The 17,489-nt window shown below is 38.3% G+C and overlaps 1 protein-coding gene across 9 annotated transcripts in view; it reads right to left on the reverse strand.

The window, feature by feature from the left end:
* The window catches only part of RNASEH2B (ribonuclease H2 subunit B), a 798,611-nt gene that overhangs the window by 506,639 nt on the left and 274,483 nt on the right, over positions 1–17,489 (reverse strand). For 2 of the 9 annotated variants that reach the window (XM_079902672.1, XM_079902675.1), the window contains one exon: positions 172–490. The exons of 6 other annotated variants lie outside the window; for them this stretch is intronic. The gene's annotated coding sequence lies outside the window, so the exon portion shown is untranslated. Of the gene's footprint in view, positions 1–171; positions 909–17,489 lie in introns of those variants that run through there. One more of the 9 variants, XM_079902674.1, reaches the window with a different exon arrangement.

The raw sequence follows: 17,489 nt of genomic DNA on the forward strand, positions 1-17,489 counted from the left end.
TGTCAAGTACAAGAGACACAGAAATAAATAAGACAGACGAGGTCCCTGCCCTGGTAGGGCTTATAGTCTAGTGACAAGTTGTAAAAAGATGTTTAGCAGAGAAAGCAACAACACTACAGTCCTGAAATCTGTGTAGAATTTCTGAGAATGAATCGCTCTAGAGTTACTCACCTTTGGATTTTGTTCCCACACGTGAAGTAGCTTTAGCTACACAATAAAATTTCTTCAGTGTTTGAATGTGGAGAGTCTTCTGGAAGAACATACCAATCAAGGTCAATATATAGGCTAAGTGTAGTATTCCAGGCCCCGGTGCTAATGCTGGACAGGTATTTCTGTTCTGAAAAAGGGAGCCTGGAGCTGATATGGGCCATAACTGAGATGTGGGGCTTCTGGTCAGGGTTCTGGTGTAGATGTGTGTCAGCGGAGAAGCCTCATGAAACTCGATCTCAGTGACAATTAACTGGCCACAGGTCACATTTCAATTATCTTCCTGGAAAACAGGGATAACAAGCAAGCCAAACTAACTTAGCCATGGTTTTCTTTACTGTCTGAATAGCACCTGCTTCCATTTAGCTAAGGAAAAAAATCTTTTAAATTCAATTTCCCTCAAAATTCATGCAGGTTGAGAAGGTGTTAAACAAAAAAGGGGCAAGCTGTGCCCAAAAGATTTTAAAATAGTGCTCTAGAGATTTTACAAACTCCCTCAGGCTGTGAAATTCCCCTCATTCCCAGGTCAATTCCAGTTTGGTTTATATTTAAGCTGGAATTTGGAATGACATTTAATTCTATCAAAACAAGACAGACTAGTCACACTGGGCTTTCCTGGTTCCATATTGGAAAAGAATGGGCCTAATCCTTGTGAGTGGGACCTCATTCCCTCTCCTTTCAGCAGTCTTTTCTATGAGCCAGCAGTGCTAGGCATTAGAAATACTGAGGTGAGTAAGTTATGATCACTGCCTTCCAGAAAAATAGCCTTTACCTCACAAAAAGAGATCAAATATAGTTCCATCAAAGGCATAGGGCCCTATCTGACAGTGGTCACACATGAGCAGCCTGTCTTGGGCATCAAGCAAGTGTGGAGATAAATGAAGACCAAGCAAATGAGAAGAGCAAAGGCTATGTATTCAGAGCTTACTGTAGCAAGGTTGTCAGCCACAATCACTTGTGTTTCAGCAGAGACTCAAAGGCAGGTACAGGAATGGGAAAGCTTGATAGTGGGATAAAAGGAAGCCTTCAGGTATGCCCTGGCTGGAGGCTGTTGGCCTGAGAAAGCTGGAGGTGGTTTAACTAGAAGCGGGGCATCCGATGTGATTGGTCAGGGTGCATGTTTGTCTTCCTTTAGTTGGTCCTAAGCTGGAAGTGGGGACAAAACTGTAGGAAGCTGTCAGTTATTAATCAAGTCCTTGGTGCCAATTGCTTAGCTTCCTGTACTGTCACTAGAGATGTCAATCTGACTTCCTGCAAGCCTGACGTCTAGCAGGCTGGCTTTCTGGGCTATTTATCGTTGATAAGGGGTTGGTATCCTGGACTGGTTGCTGCAGGTTGTATGTCAGAGTTTTATTCTTATATATGGTCCAGCAATTGTCCATTTGTATATTAGGTCCCTCACAAGCCTAAGATTTGATTATGTCCTGGCCCTAGGACTCCATTTGACATTAACTCCCCCTTGTAGTATGAGCAGCTCTGGAACTTGCCACCTAGACCTCCTTAGTGTCTCCCAACATGCTCAACTTCTGGCCTTCATGACCTTCATACAAGGAGAATGCCTGACAGACTTCCTCCAAGCAAGCTCCTTCCTGCCTCTTTGCACTGACTCCACTCTGTGTAAGGTAAGGAGAACCAGCCTTGCCCACAAAAAACAAGCAAATTATATAAAACAGCAAGTCCTTGAATCATGCACGATCCTGTGGCAAGAGCCTGGTTTATCTTTAATGGTATTAACCGTCTATGGGCATAAGCACCCATGTGAAAGAATAATAGCAAGACTATACGCAAAATAGAAAACATAAACATTACTGAATGAAACCTCATTAAAAGAACAATAACGTACACCATCACGTTCTAAATAATGTGTGTGTAAATTACAGAAAAAATACAAAGGATAGAAAAAATAAGTTCTCTCTCAGTTGGAGAATTAACAGTGATTTAAATTTTTGTTTACTTGATTTCTTATTTTTTTTTACAATTACATGCATTTCTTTGTGATATAATAAAAATTTTAACTTACTAAAAACGTAGAGTGCATTTGAAAAAGAGGACTCTCTCATAGCAGCACATCTGATTAATTAATAGCTGTCACTTCTGAGCACTTACCACTTCTATGGTTATTATCCTCATAATAACTATGATGAATCTACAAGGTGAGTACTTCTATCACATTTTACAGATAAGGAAACCAAAGTGCAGAGAGTAGAAGCTGACAACCTGCTGGCTCTTGTCAGACCCCTACATGGGGCTCTTAGCCACTATTCTGTTCTTCATCCCTTCTAGTACACATGCCCTTAAACTCTTCCTCGTACCAGGTGTATGACCAAGGAAACTCACTTCCCATCTGTAAAATGGGGATGATAATTGTGCTTATCTCATATGGAGGGTTATAAGGACAAAGAGATCATGTACATACAGAGCTAACACAAGGCCCAATCCCTAGGAAGTTTTCAGTATGTGATTTTTGATGTAAGGACCACTGTTTTCAGGGTTTTATGAATGCTCCAGGAAGGGCTTTTACATTTAAGTTAAAAGAAACAGCAATGGGTTACAAGAACCATTGTAATGGAGATTTGTGAGGCAATTAGGCTTTGGAATAAATTAATATAGTTAAGAATGAGTGTGAAAGATTTTTTTTTTAAATTTACTCCTAGGAGTATCTTCTTCATTGTTCAACATTTACCTATTTTAGTAATGAGTTATGGTTTATTTTGATAGAATAATAACATAGAACAAAGAAAATTTGAACCCTCCTCAGGTAATCTCACCTGTGGCTGAAGTCAGGTTGCTCTGGGCCTAACAGCTAGGTCATCACAAAACACTGGGAGGTCGCACACGCTGGCTTCCAGCTCTGACTCTGCTGTCTAATAAAGTCATCAGGGAGCCTGTAATCCATCCTGATGCCCACGCTAACCACAGAGGTTTTGGTCAAATTGACCAGGTTGGGGCCATGGCAAAGGTATGACTTAAAAGTGTCCCAGGTAATTCAATATGCGGCCAGCTAAAAGCTACCTGAACCTAAAATCACAAGGAAATAAGCAACTTCTTTGGAACTCATTTCGCAAATCTAAATTTAGGTGACAATGGTAACAATCCCCACAGGCAAGTGATCTGTTTAAAAGCAGTTAACATGCATCTTGTTTTCAACACATTTTCATTCATTTTCTCTTTAAACTCCCCATTGATAGCAATAATATCTAATATTTTACTCAGCACTGGTTATGTGCCAGGCACTATTCTAAGCACTTTTCATAGTGAAACAGATGACATAGGATTTGAACCAAAGGCGCTGCACAGCCAATCCTTATTTTCCACTTTCAATCATACAAACGTTCTTAAATTTTAGAAGTGGTTTGGATGTTGCAAATGACTAACTTAAAATTTGTAAAGATGAAATAAACAAGGTTTTTCCACTTGACCCAGGCTTTGTACAAATAGGCAGTTTCTGCTTATGGCCTAAACTGTTTCATTTGTCTATTTGAGCCAATTGTCATAAAACCTCCCTCTCTGGAACAAGCAGATGCATTTAACAATAATGAGAGGGGCAAATCATTCTAACTCAAAAACTCTCATGGTTTTCACCCAGAGGCTGATTTACCATGAAGTGGGGCTCAAGGCCCCTCATTTACATGTCCCTGTTGAAGGTCCAAGAAGAAACATAGCAATTTTTACTTGTAAATTTGTTTTATTTTTCCTAAAGAGGACTCCCCAAAATCATACAAGCTTTATGCTCCACCAAACCTGGATCTGTCCCTTACAAGATAGGTAGAGATGTGATTTGTTCTCAGTTCAAGACTCTAACTCTCAGACTAATGCAAGAGCTTCCTAGCTGGTCTCCTCACCTGCAGGTTGCTGGTTCTAATCCCTACCACAGGCACCATGGAAAAGTCCTGTGAATACACTGTCATCATACTATTGCCCTGCCCAAATTCAGTGATTCCCATTGCTTACAAAGCCCCGTCATCAATGACTCTTCATAATCTGACTTCTACTTACATCTTGAGTCTTCTATCATTCTTCCGTCTTTATACAGTCTGACACCTCCTTAAATTCTCAGTGCCATTTAATACCCCTTTCTACCCAATGTAACTGAGTTTCTTTGTTTTTGAGCGTGACTCATTCTCTCCTACTCCTTGGTCTTATTCATGCAGTTCGTTGGACTTACAATCATGCTCCATTTAAAGTAGTCCTAGTGCCACTGAAATATGTCTGCCCATTGATAATTCCTACCCATCTCTAAGGCCCAATACAAATGCAACTTTCTCCAGAAGACTTCCCTGGCCAGAAAGTATCACTGTGTAAACACTGCTTGTCTGTATTGTACATAGTATCCTTGTTCTATAACTACTTGAAATTACAGTTGCTAGTATACATGTTCATCTCTCCTCCTAATTTGTAAAATGTGGAATCACACGCATTGTTGAGTAAAGTCCCATGCAAACTACAGGTTTTCAACAATTTTTGAAATATTTATAGTATGATTAGATCAAAAAAAATTTTAACCTCTGTTTTTGTATAGATTTCTTGCTTTCAACTTCATAGGTTGTTGGGAAAAGAAGTGTGGCACAAATTATTCTTCTTTGTGATTATAATGGACAAGGACTTCCTTTTACCTGGTCAACCTCTAATCGGGTAAAGATGTCCACTGTCAATGTATGGCAGCCTGTGGGCTCTTTTACCTTCTGTCCAATGGACAGAGGGCAGAGAAGCAGCATGGCTTTTCCCTAGTGAGTGTATACAGACAAGCTAAGAATCTAAGTAGGTCCACACTCTACCAACATAAGCAGGGTAAGTATACCACCTTTAGCTGGGAAGGAGAAAAGTTGCTAGTAACCATTAAAAAAAAAAAAAGTTAAGTGAAGGGAATTTTAACAGAAAGGTGGCCTGAAGACCCAGCATTTAGGGTCTACCCTGGAAAGGATCTAAGTTCAAAATTAATTCTGATTAATTTAGCAAAGAGACATAATCAAAGTCTGGAGGCTACAGTTGAGTTAGATAATTCTGGAACTACTGTGATTAAACATTAGTAGTGAAGTGAATGCTGTCTAATTGGACTCTTGTTCTTTTCCCTCCTGAAAAATTAACTCTCAGATCATCTATTGTTTATTGTAGCTATTCTGTGTTTGTATTTTTGAATTTGGAAAAGCAATAGTTATTCATGGAAGGGATCTGTTGCCAGACCTACCATGTAGAATTTGGAGCAGTATAATCTAATGACCAAAGAAGAAAATGCTCAGACTCAACTACAGAATTTGTAAACATTGTTATAAGGTTTCTTGAGACTGAAAATGTCACACCAGCTTAGATATCAGTCTGTACTAGGAAACTAAAATTTGAGACTGTGCAGTTATAGGGTATTTGGCATACACTCCCACCCCCCACAAGTCCCTTTTATTTGCATAAGCTAAACATAGGAGATAAATGTTTGTATGGAGTTGGAGAAGGGCAGAATCTTAAATCATCTGAGAAGTTGTCTGCTTTACTAAAATGAACATCACCATAAACTTTGCTTGGTTTCTTCACCCCAAATTAAGAGACCTGAAAGTAATAAAGGAATGAGGAGAGAGGGGTTACATATTCTTTGTGTTTATGAGAAAGCTACATCTTTTAGCACAGAGAATGTCCCTGTCAGGGTTGAAGAATAATTTTCATGAACTCCCCTTTGTTGATTGCTTACAACTATATGTACTTTTTAAAAAATTAGTTTCCTTTTAGACTTGAATGTCTCAGTCTTGGTCTCTGCTCCCCAAGGTAAATTACTTTGGAGCAGTTGAGCAAAATAGCCTAAAGCAAAATGCTATTTTGCACATTAAATGGAAAGCACCTTTACCCCCAGTGTTCCTCCAAGATGTCTAAGTCCAGGACCTCAGACTTGGCAAAGAGACTTAGAAGCACTGATGAAGAGAAACAGAGCCAAACATAACCCCACTAGCTGAGTGTTTTATTTAAGATGCAAAGGTTTTCATCTACAGATAAACCGAGTGCTGTAATAGGAGTATTTCTGCTCAGTGGTGAAGTCTACCAGAAACAAAATCTCAGCAGGAAAGGCTACCAGGTAAATTGAACTCACTAAAGTTTCCTCCAGACAATAACAGCCAGTTAAGTAAGACAATCGGAATAATTCATCCTCCTGGAGTTCAAAACACAAAGGGCTATACGAAATGTGATATTAAGGTTTTAAAAAGACGTATACAAAAGTCAGGAATATCCTTCCAAAATGAAAGTGTGGGTGGTAATTGATTAAATGTTAGAAGTTGTTCTGATATGTTTTATTCAACCAAAGGAATTTCTTCCTGTCAGCATTCAGTGACAGGTAACAACTTTCAATTCTCGTCTCTTTCAAACAAATACACAGGTATGGCAGCAGTTAAAAACAGTTGGCTGTGAGTTACATCCAGCTGACTTCATCTTGGACCCCCTTTTTATGCTTTCACTCCTCATCCAGTACATGGTCCCTGATATGAGTCTTTTTCCCGTGAACTTGGCAGACATAGCCTGGCACTTTTATGTCAACTCTTGGCTTAGAGTTTGGGAAAAAGCATTTCTTCTCCAGCTCCTCTGGTTTCTATCTCTGGTATTTGACATCTGCCAAATCCTTATGCTCTAATTCTATACCCATCCCTATAGACACTTGGCTACATTCACTTAACAAGATAATTTCAAACTATATAAACCATAAGTTGATGAGTTACAAAGAGAATCTCACAAATCACATCTATATGAAAGATTGCAACATTCCTAAAACAACTGGAAAAAAATAAAGTTACAGAAGATTCAAACAACAGAATAAACAAGCTTGATCTAATGAGCATGACCATAGAGACTGCCATTCTTTTTGAGTATACATGAAACAATTTCAAAAATATTATTGAATTAAGGATGTCTCAACAAATATCAAAGGTATGATATCAGGGCTTCCCTGGTGGCGCAGTGGTTGAGAGTCTGCCTGCTGATGCAGGGGACGCGGGTTCGTACCCCGGTCCGGGAAGATCCCACATGCCGCGGAGCGGCTGGGCCCGTGAGCCATGGCCGCTGAGCCTGCGCGTCCGGAGCCTGTGCTCCGCAACGGGAGAGACCACAGCAGTGAGAGGCCCGCATACCGCAAAAAAAAAAAAAAAAAAAAGATATGATATCATATAGACCACATTCTCTAACTATAAAGCAATAAAATAAGGAATCAATAAAAAAATTTAATTCATGTACTTTAAAACTAAAAATATACTTCTAAATAATTCAAGGATCAAAGAAAAATTGCAATGGAAATTATGAAATTATTTAGAAATAAACAATAATAGACTTAAACAATGCATTTATAGTATACAGCTAAAGTGATACCTACAGGAAAATATATAGACTTAGAGTAGGAAAAGAAATTTTCGAAATTAATAATTAATGTATTCAACTGAAGACATTATTTTCAAAACTATGAAGTAAACCCAGAGGGGGATAAAAACAAAGAGAATAACAGTAAGAGAAGGAATTAATTAAATAGAAAAGAAAGAAAAAATAGTATCAACAAGATCAAACGCTCTTTCTATGAATAGATAAATCTTTGGCGAGAGAATACAAAAGAGGAAGAGTGTGTGTGCAGAATAAACAAAGTTAGGAATGAAAAGAGACAAAATAGAGCTACAGTAAAAATTTGTAATATTATAAAAGAATACCATGAACAAATTAGTCAATAAACTTTACAAGCTTAAATATAGACAGCTTCCTGGAAAATAACATTGCAAAAGTGACTCAAGAAGCAGCAGAAAAACCTGGAAAAAAATATATACCCATTAAAGAAAATGAATTGGTAGTTGAAAATAAAAAACTATCCCATAAAGAAGCACCAGAGCATCCAAACCAGAGAGGTTTTCAGGTATATTTTACCATACCTTTAAATATTATACAACCTCATTCTTATTCAGACTATTCCAGAGACCAAAAAAGAGTAAAAGCTGTCCAGTTATTTTTATGAGGCTTGCAAAACCTTAATATCAAAACTAAACAAAAACAGTATGAGAAAGTGAAATTATAGCCTCAATCACTTTCATGATTATAGATCACAGATGCAAAAGTTCTTCATTCTAATATTAGCCAACCAAACAAGCTTTAAACAGGAATATAAGGATGATTTAATGGATGTAAAATTTATTACTCTAAATACGGTATTAATAGGTTAAGAAAAAATAGATACAGAAAAATTACATGATGAAAAAAGTCAACATTCTTTCATAATATAGAGTCTTTGCAAAGTAGGAAGAAGAAAAAACTTCTTTCATCTAGAAAAAGTATCCACAAAAAATGAGCCTCCTATTTTGTGATCAGTGATAGAAGCATCTGCTATAAAGTCAGAAATAGAACATGGCTGTTCTTGACACAACCATTCAGCTTGTAACTGGAGGTTTTCTCCAATCCAGTAAGACAGGAAATAGATATAAGAGGAAAGAGAAGATGGGTTCTAAATTGGCATTAATTGTAGAACATATTATTGTCACAGAAAATCCAAAGGAATTCACAAACTATTAGAACTAATAAGAGAGTTCAGTAAGGTTGCTGAATACAAGATCAATTAATTTAAAAAAATCAATGGCATTCCCATGCATAAGAAACAATCAATTAGAAAATGGATGACAAATTAAAATATTCATTCCATAATAAATTGAATTATTTTTAATCTGTAAATTTCTTGAGAATAAATCTAACAAAATTCTATATTATCTGAAGGAATGAAATCATAGAACTTTAATGAAAAATCTAAAGGAACACTCAAGTAAATGGAAAGATATGCCATATTCTTTTACCAGAAGGCTCTCAATATCATAAAGATGTCAATCCCTCTCAGATTAATCTGCAAATTCAAGGAAATCTCAATGAATATTGTAGTTTTTCATGAAGATTGACAGGCTTTTCCTGAATTTTATTTGGATGAATAAAGGTCAAAAATGGTCCAGACCTTTTTAGAGGAGACTAAAGAAAAGGGATTTGCTCCATCAGATACCAAAGCTACTATAAAGTTATAATAATTAAAACAATGTGCAAAAAGACTGACAGACCAATGGAAAAGAATGGAGAGCTCAGAAATTAAAACTTGTCAAAGAAAATATCTTTATGGCCTTGGGTAGGAAATAGTTTCTTAAATAATACATAATTAGCCCAAACCATAAAAGAAAAAAGTTGATACATTCAACTATGTTGAAATATAAACCTTCTATTTAATTAGAACATTATTTTTTTAGAAGTGAAAAAGATCAAGCTACAGACAAGGAGAAGATAGTTGCAATCATTATAAATAAACAAAATTTTAACAATAAAATTATATAAGGAACTTACATAAAGACAACCAACCCAATAGAAAGTAGACAAAGACATGAACAGTCAATTCACAAGGAACCATCTGACTGACCAATACACATATGAAAGATTACTGACCTCATGAATTATCAGGGACATGTAGATTTAAAATAACAATAAAATAGTGTTTTATACTCATGAGATAAACAAATATTAAGACACCTGACAAGAGTTATGAAGGATGTGTAGAAATTAAAACTCTACTTGTAGAAGTTAAAATTTGTGTAAACTTTTATTAAGAGAGTAAATTGAGGGCTTCCCTGGTGGCTCAGTGGTTGAGAGTCCGCCTGCCGATGCAGGGGACACAGGTTCGTGCCCCGGTCCGGGAAGATCCCACATGCCGCAGAGCGGCTGGGCCCGTGAGCCATGGATGCTCAGCCTGCGCGTCCGGAGCCTGTGCTCCGCAACGGGAGAGGCCACAACAGTGAGAGGCCCGCGTACCGCAAAAAAAAAAAAAAAAAAAAAAGAGAGGAAGTTGGCAATATCTAATAAAACTGATTGTGTAGATACATACCCTACCACCCAGGAATTCCAAGCCTAGGTATATCCCCTAAAGAAACTCTAGAACATATCCACAGGAAACCATGCACAAGGATACTTAATGCAGGATCACTTATAATGGTGAAAATAACGGAAACTACTTTTTAATGTCTATTACTATTAGGTAAATAAATCATGATAGATTCATTCAATAATGCATCAATTAGCAGTTAAAATGAGTTAATTAGATCTAAAAGCATCAACATGGATAAATGTTAGAAATAAAATGGTGAGAGAAAAAAGCAAATATCATTCAAATGTGAAGCACATTATATGCATTAATAGAGTGTTTATTGACATAAATTGTGCATGTATGTGTACAGTAAATGTATAATGTCAGGAGAGGAAGAACACATGCTAACTTCAAAAAATCTGTCTGTGGGGAGGAAGAAGGGGGAATGGGGGTCAGGAGGGTAAAATCAGATGCCTGGTGGTTATAGACAGAATTGTGTCTCCCCAAAATTCATAGGTTGGAGCTGTAATCCCCAGTATAGCTGTTTTTGGAGAAAGGGCTTCTAAGGAAGTAATGAAGATTAAATGAACCATAAGGTCGGGGCCTTATCCAATAAAATGTGTCCTTATAAGAAGAGACACCAGAGATCTCACTTTCTCTTCATGAACACGAATTGAGGAAAGGCCAGGTGAGGACACAGCAAGAAGTCTGCAAGCCAGGAAGAGAGCTCTCACCAGGAACCAATCAACCAGCCCATTGATCTTGGACTTCTAGCCTCCAGAACTGTGAAAAAATAAATTTCTGTTCTTAAGCCATATAGTGTACGGTATTCTGCTACAGCAACCTGAGCTAATACAATGGCAAAACATTAATGTTTGTTAAATCTAAATAGTGACTGTATAGGACTATGTTATATTATTCCCTGTGCTTTTTATTTTATTCCAAATATTCCCTTAACATATGTAGTCATTATTTAATCTGACAGATGATATAGGGGAACATTAGTCATTTTAGTCATACTAAAAACAATGATACAGAACCAACACCTCCCAAGAGGTCATAAAAGTTTTACATTTCACTGAATTAAGGTTTTGGTGGGGGAGGAGTGTCCTTCTGCAACCTGGTGAGGTCATACAGGATGCCACTAGTAGGTGGGGGAACTGGCAGGCACCCATGCTCCTCCTCCTATGGTGTGTCCCCTTGCTGTCCAACCGGTAAATGCCTAACAGGATTGACACCATCATCAGGTTTCTGTCCCATTCCTTGAATTTTGGGGAACCAGACAGTGCTGGCCCCAAATACTTTCAGTCAATCCCTTGACATGGGAAGGAGAAAGTCTTACCATGATACCCTTCAAACAACAAAAAAGAAGTGGTACTTCTGGGTCTTATACTTGCCCATTGTGCCAAACACAGTGATAATAAATGTGCATTAAAGCATGTTACCACAATGCCTTGCACCTAGTAAGCACTCAATAAACATTTCTCGAACAAAGCATTTGTGTTTGTAATATTACCGTATGATTTTAGTTCAGCATTTACAGGTTGCTTAAAAGTTACTACATGAAACAAGACACCAGCTAAACCAAGTATGTTTTAGATAGAAAATCCTTAACCTAGAATTGCAACATGTCTATTCCAGCGGTTCTCAAACTTTACAGGGCATCAGGATTACTGGGAAGATTCACTGAAACATAGATTGCTGAGTTTCTAGAGTGCAGCTCAAAAAACTGAATTTCTAGCGAGTTCCCAGGTGAGGTTGATACCACTGGTCTGGAGACTACATTTTAATAACTATTGGTTTAGATCTTTAGGGGTACCTAGAGAAAGTAGAGTACTATTTTCTCTAATCTGAACATTTTCTTATTCATATATATATATAATTCATACATATATACACACATACATACATTCATATATATACACAAACATGTATATATAATAATTTATACGATAAGGTATGATATATCTTAAAAAGAAAACAAACAAATATAAGACCCAGAAGTACCACTTCTTTTTTGTTGTTTGAAGGGTATCATGGTAAGACTTTCTCCTTCCCATGTCAAGGGATTGACTGAAAGTATCTGGGGCCAGCACTGTCTGGTTCCCCAAAATTCAAACAAAACATCTTATAAATAAAAAATATAATAATATATCTGTAATACTCCTCTCTTACTATACTCCTTAAATTACAAATTAATAAAACTGAAAAATAATAATAGCTAGCAACTATTGAGTATTTATTATACGCAGGGCACTATGGTAATTGCATGATACATTATTCATTTTAATCTTCGCAACTACTGTGTAAGTACTATTATCTCTGTTTTATATACAAGTAAGTGGAGCCTCAAAGAGGCTAAATGACCTGGTCAGCTAGAGAGTGGTGACATTAGAATCTGTACCCAAGTCGAATTCCAAAACCCAAGCTCTGCATTGCTTTTACCTCTGAAATCAGAGTGGGCTTCCCGCCGCAGCACCAATCCACAAACCTGACAGCTGTTTAAAGCACCAACTAGAGCCATCAAGTTCTCTGATTAAGGGGAAAGACCCTAAAGGACTTGCTTCCTTTCACCTGAAGTTAATCATTCACCAAACAAGACGAGCAGAAGAAACAAATTGAAGAAGTAACTAAAAGATCCAGGTACTATTTTTCTTCTTGATCTCTCCAAATCGCAAAACAAAGATTCCTGCGCAATACATTCATTTCCTCCCTCAGTCCCAGTGGCATCATTTGCAAACACAATAAAGAAAATGGATAAACTGCACTGTGGGGGGAAATGTCTTAGCATCCTTTGGTTTTCTCTGGTTAGTGAGCAGTTACGGAAACTTCTGAAGTCCTTACATTTAAAAGGACGGAAATGAAGACATTTGTTTCTCAGTTGTCCAGAAAGTGTGCTGATGAGCTGATAAAAAAGGAATGAAGTAGCTGAAGTAGTAAGAGGGTATGAAATGTGATTAGCCCACTCAAAAAGCTAGTAAAATTAAAAAACAAAAACAGACTGGGAAAATTTGGGACAAACTTTAACAGGGAGGAACGAAGTGTCATCTCTCTTTATAAAGTTAACGGCGTATTCATTTTTCAGACTTCTATTGTTTTATTTCAGTTTTAAAGAAGAAAAAGTTAAAAATATTAAAATACTGAATGGACAGAGCAGAGTTTCCCATTAAAATAAATACACTTTGTTTTATTGTTTGGAAAACTCTAACAAGCTCCAGACTACTAACTGAATTCTGTCATTTTTTTTTAACATCTTTATTGGAGTATAATTGCTTTACAATGTTGTGTTAGTTTCTGCTGTATAACAAAGTGAATCAGCTATATGTATACATATATCCCCATATCCCCTCCCTCTTGCGTCTCCCTCCCACCCTCCCTATCCCACCCCTCTAGGTGGTCACAAAGCACCACGCTGATCTCCCTGTGCTATGCAGCTGCTTCCCACTAGCTATTTTACATTTGGTAGTGTATATATGTCAATGCTACTCTTTCACTTTGTCCTGGCTTACCCTTCCCCCTCCCCGTGTCCTCAAGTCCATTCTCTACCTCTGTGTCTTTATTTCTGTCCTGTCCCTAGGTTCATCAAAACCATTTTTTTTTTTAGATTCCATATATGTGTGTTAACATACAGTATTTGTTTTTCTCTTTCTGAATTACTTCACTCTGTATCTGTCATTTTTTTGAAAGAAGAAATTTCCAGCATATTTCCAGAAGTTAGGTTAAATTGATATCTACTTAATTAATCTTGGAATTATAAAATTAAAAGAAAATATGCTAAAATACTAAGAAAAATTACACATCTTAGACCTCCTGTTTGGTGTGTTCATGCTGAAATTTTCCTCCTTTTTGTCTTCAATGTGAGGCTATTTGCAACATTAACCTAAATAAATCTCCAAAATAACGTGGAGATTATTTTGCTGTTTTGAGGATACCAGCACAGTTGGCATTGATCTTGTATGTTTATTTGGGGCTGAGAAACCTGATATATAATTGGCACTAGCATCCATGCATTGCTCAGGATTAAACCTTAAATTCATCCTTGATGCCTTTTTATCACACTCTACTTTTAATTGGCAAATCCTGTAAGCTCTAGCTTCAAAATATAACTCAAATCCAACCCCTTTTCGTCACCTCCGCCACTCCCAGCATAGTTCAAGCCACTAGCATCTTTTGTTTAGACTGTTGAATAAACCTCTTCCTGCTTCTGCAGAATATTCTGCACAGAGTGACTGAAGTGATCCTTTTAAACTCTAAGTCAGATAGTGTCATGACACTGTGCAAACCCTCCAATGGCTACATATTTCACTTCAAACAAAATCCAAAGTCATTATGACAGCCTGCAAGGCTCTACTAGGTCTGACCCCCACTCATCTCACAGACCCCAATTCTTACCTCTCAAGTCTTCTGTATCTATGACAGCAAAATGCTACCCAGAAATCACAGTACTCTTCCTTGCCCCATTCCATCCTCTTCTCTCCTAGGCAATCACATCACACCTTCTCTCCTCAAAGCTCCAAAAGTCCTTTCCCATTCCCACTCCCAGATTATAACCTTCCTCCATATCGTACTGAGAAAACAGTAGCAATTAAAAGCCCTGACTCCTGGCATATGAGTTGACAGCTATTGTATCTGAAGACCACACATTAAAAAACAGATACAGTTAGGACCCCAAATTCATAAGCAGCATATTCAGTAATAAAATAAGCATACGAATTTCCCAACAGACTATTCAGAGCTGGTTTGACAAATGTGCAGAACCATTTCTATGGCCAAGTTGGGAAATATTTACCATTCTGAGAAAGGGATACCACCCAAATTATTAAGTGATTACAACCTAAGTAACTAAATGGGAAGAGACAGTTGCCCTAAATGTAGGATCAGATAGTCACTGGCCCTCAAATGCTGTCATCCCCACAAGCATTTTGCTCTTAAATTATTTAGGTCTTCAAGTAGACATGGTCATTTTACAGAAACCCAACTCAGAAATAATTGTGTGTAAGACAACACAAGCAGTGGGACCCTTTCATGCCAAACTAATGACTTCAGGACATGCAAGGCATTACTCCTCTGTATAAATCCACTTCAGAGCAGGGGTCAGAACCATTAAACTAATGGTAAACTGGAGTCCCTGGGCCCAGAGTACCCCATGACTCCAGAGGATTGGGATTTGTAAGAAAAATAATAAACACAGAGACATCATAAACACTCTACAAGACTCTTTATACAAATGCATTTTTGTCCAAAATCAAAACTCCAGAAAATAGAATTTTAAGTTCTTACTTTTAAATGAAAAATATCTTTAGAAAGACATTCAAGAGTTACTTTTTAAAAATAAAATCCTCTCAGGATAAAATATGAAGACATCACTGCTTGACCTTAATAAGTGTTCTTTTAAGATTATCATATAAAGACCTGGTCCCTCAAAAACATTTTCTTAAAAATTCAAGTTTAGACATTTCTGGGAACTTTAGTGTTAGCGTGATGGGTAATCTTTTTTTCCTCCCACAAAGAAATGTCCTATTGAGGGCTGAGTTAGAGGTGAGTGGCCTGGCTGTATGATGTCAACATACTGCCACAGAAGAGGGGAAAAAGAGCCACGTTCACTGAGAGTTAATTTCAAATTTAAATATATGGAACACGTGTACACAGAAATTAGCTAGCTCTTTACCAAACCTTTTCTGTCATCATTTGGCACATAACCATATTTCTAGCCACACTTCAGGTAAGTATAACTGAGCCCCAGCCACTGGAATGCGAGCAGAAGTACTGTATGCCACCCCTAGGCTTTAGCACATAAAACTATCTCCCCAAGCAATGCCATCTTGATGTAGATGACGATGGCAACCTTAGAAGACAGATGTCAAAGGTGGCAGAGCCACAGATGGAAGGAACCCTGAATCACTACTGAGAAGAGAGTTGTCTTTTGAAAGGGAACCAAATTTAGACGATAAAATAAACCCTTATTAAGATTTTTTGTGGGCTTCCCTGGTGGTGCAGTGGTTGAGAGTCCACCTGTCAATGCAGGGGACACGGGTTCGTGCCCCGGTCCGGGAAGATCCCACATGCCGCGGAGCGGCTGGGCCCGTGAGCCATGGCCGCTGAGCCTGCGTGTCCAGAGCCTGTGCTCCGCAATGGGAGAGGTCACAACGGTGAGAGGCCCACGTACCACAAAAAAAAAAAAAAAAAGATTTTTTTGTTACAGTACCTCACATTACCTTAGCAGACATCCTATCTTAGTTCAGAATGATAACACAATGAGTAATTAAGTTACTAATAACTATTTAAGGAAAGCAATTATACACCAAGCTCCAACATCCATTGTCTCCTGCATTTAAATCCAACAGGTTTGAAAAAGTTGTAAATACACTAATACCAAGGTCTGCTTTTCAATATATAAAGCTTTCTATGGGCTAAACACCTGAGGCTTCTATAAATAAGATAAAAACAAAGATTTTGGTTGCTACTGCTACCATTGAATAAAAAGACTTATGGTGTTTTTAACTCAAATCTAGCTTCACACTACCTCAAACCTGGAGAAGGGCAAAAACATCAGAAAGAGCTGGGGAAGAGAAGTGAAGGAGCTACGAAGAACAAAAAGGGACCCTGGAACCATGGGTCAGACCTGGGCAGAGAGAGGGGAGAAGCTTTGGATTCAACATAAAAATGAACTTCTCATTTTGACTGGACAAGATTTTTAAAGATTATAAGTATCCTAATGATCAAAATGAGGGAAAAGGGAACAATAAACAGATGGGACAAACAGAAAAAAACAGCAATATGACAGCTATACTTCTAACCATGTCAATAATCACATTAAAAGTAAATGGGGGGGCGCCTTCAAGATGGCAGAGGAGTGAGACATGGAGATCACCTTCCTCCCTACAAATACATCAGAAATACATCTACATGTGGAACAACTCCTACAGAACACCTACTGGACGCTGGCAGAAGACCTCAGACTTTCCAAAAGGCAAGAAACTCCCCACATACCTGGGTAGGGCAAAAGAAAAAAGAAAAAACAGAGACAAAAGAATAGGGACAGAACCTGCACCACTGGGAGGGAGCTGTGAAGGAGGAAAAGTTTCCACACACTAGAAGCCCCTTCATGGGCGGAGACTGCGGGTGGCAGAGGGGGGAAGCTTCAGAGCCACGGATGAGAGCGCAGCAACAGGGGTGCAGAGGGCAAAGTGGGGAGATTCCCGCACAGAGGATTGGTGCCGACCGGCACTCACCAGACCGAGAGGCTTGTCTGCTCACCCAACGGGGTGGGTGGGGCTGAGAGCTGAGGCTCGGGCTTCAGAGGTCAGATTCCAGGGAGACAACTGGGGTTGGCTGTGTGAACACAGCCTGAAGGGCGCTAGTGTGCCACAGCTAGCCGAGAAGGAGTCCTGGAAAAAGTCTGGAACTGCCTAAGAGTCAGGAGACCATTGTTTCGGGGGTGAGTAAGGAG

Source organism: Stenella coeruleoalba (genome assembly GCF_951394435.1).
Source record: "Stenella coeruleoalba genome assembly, chromosome: 18".
In the NCBI taxonomy this organism is placed as follows: domain Eukaryota; kingdom Metazoa; phylum Chordata; class Mammalia; order Artiodactyla; family Delphinidae; genus Stenella; species Stenella coeruleoalba.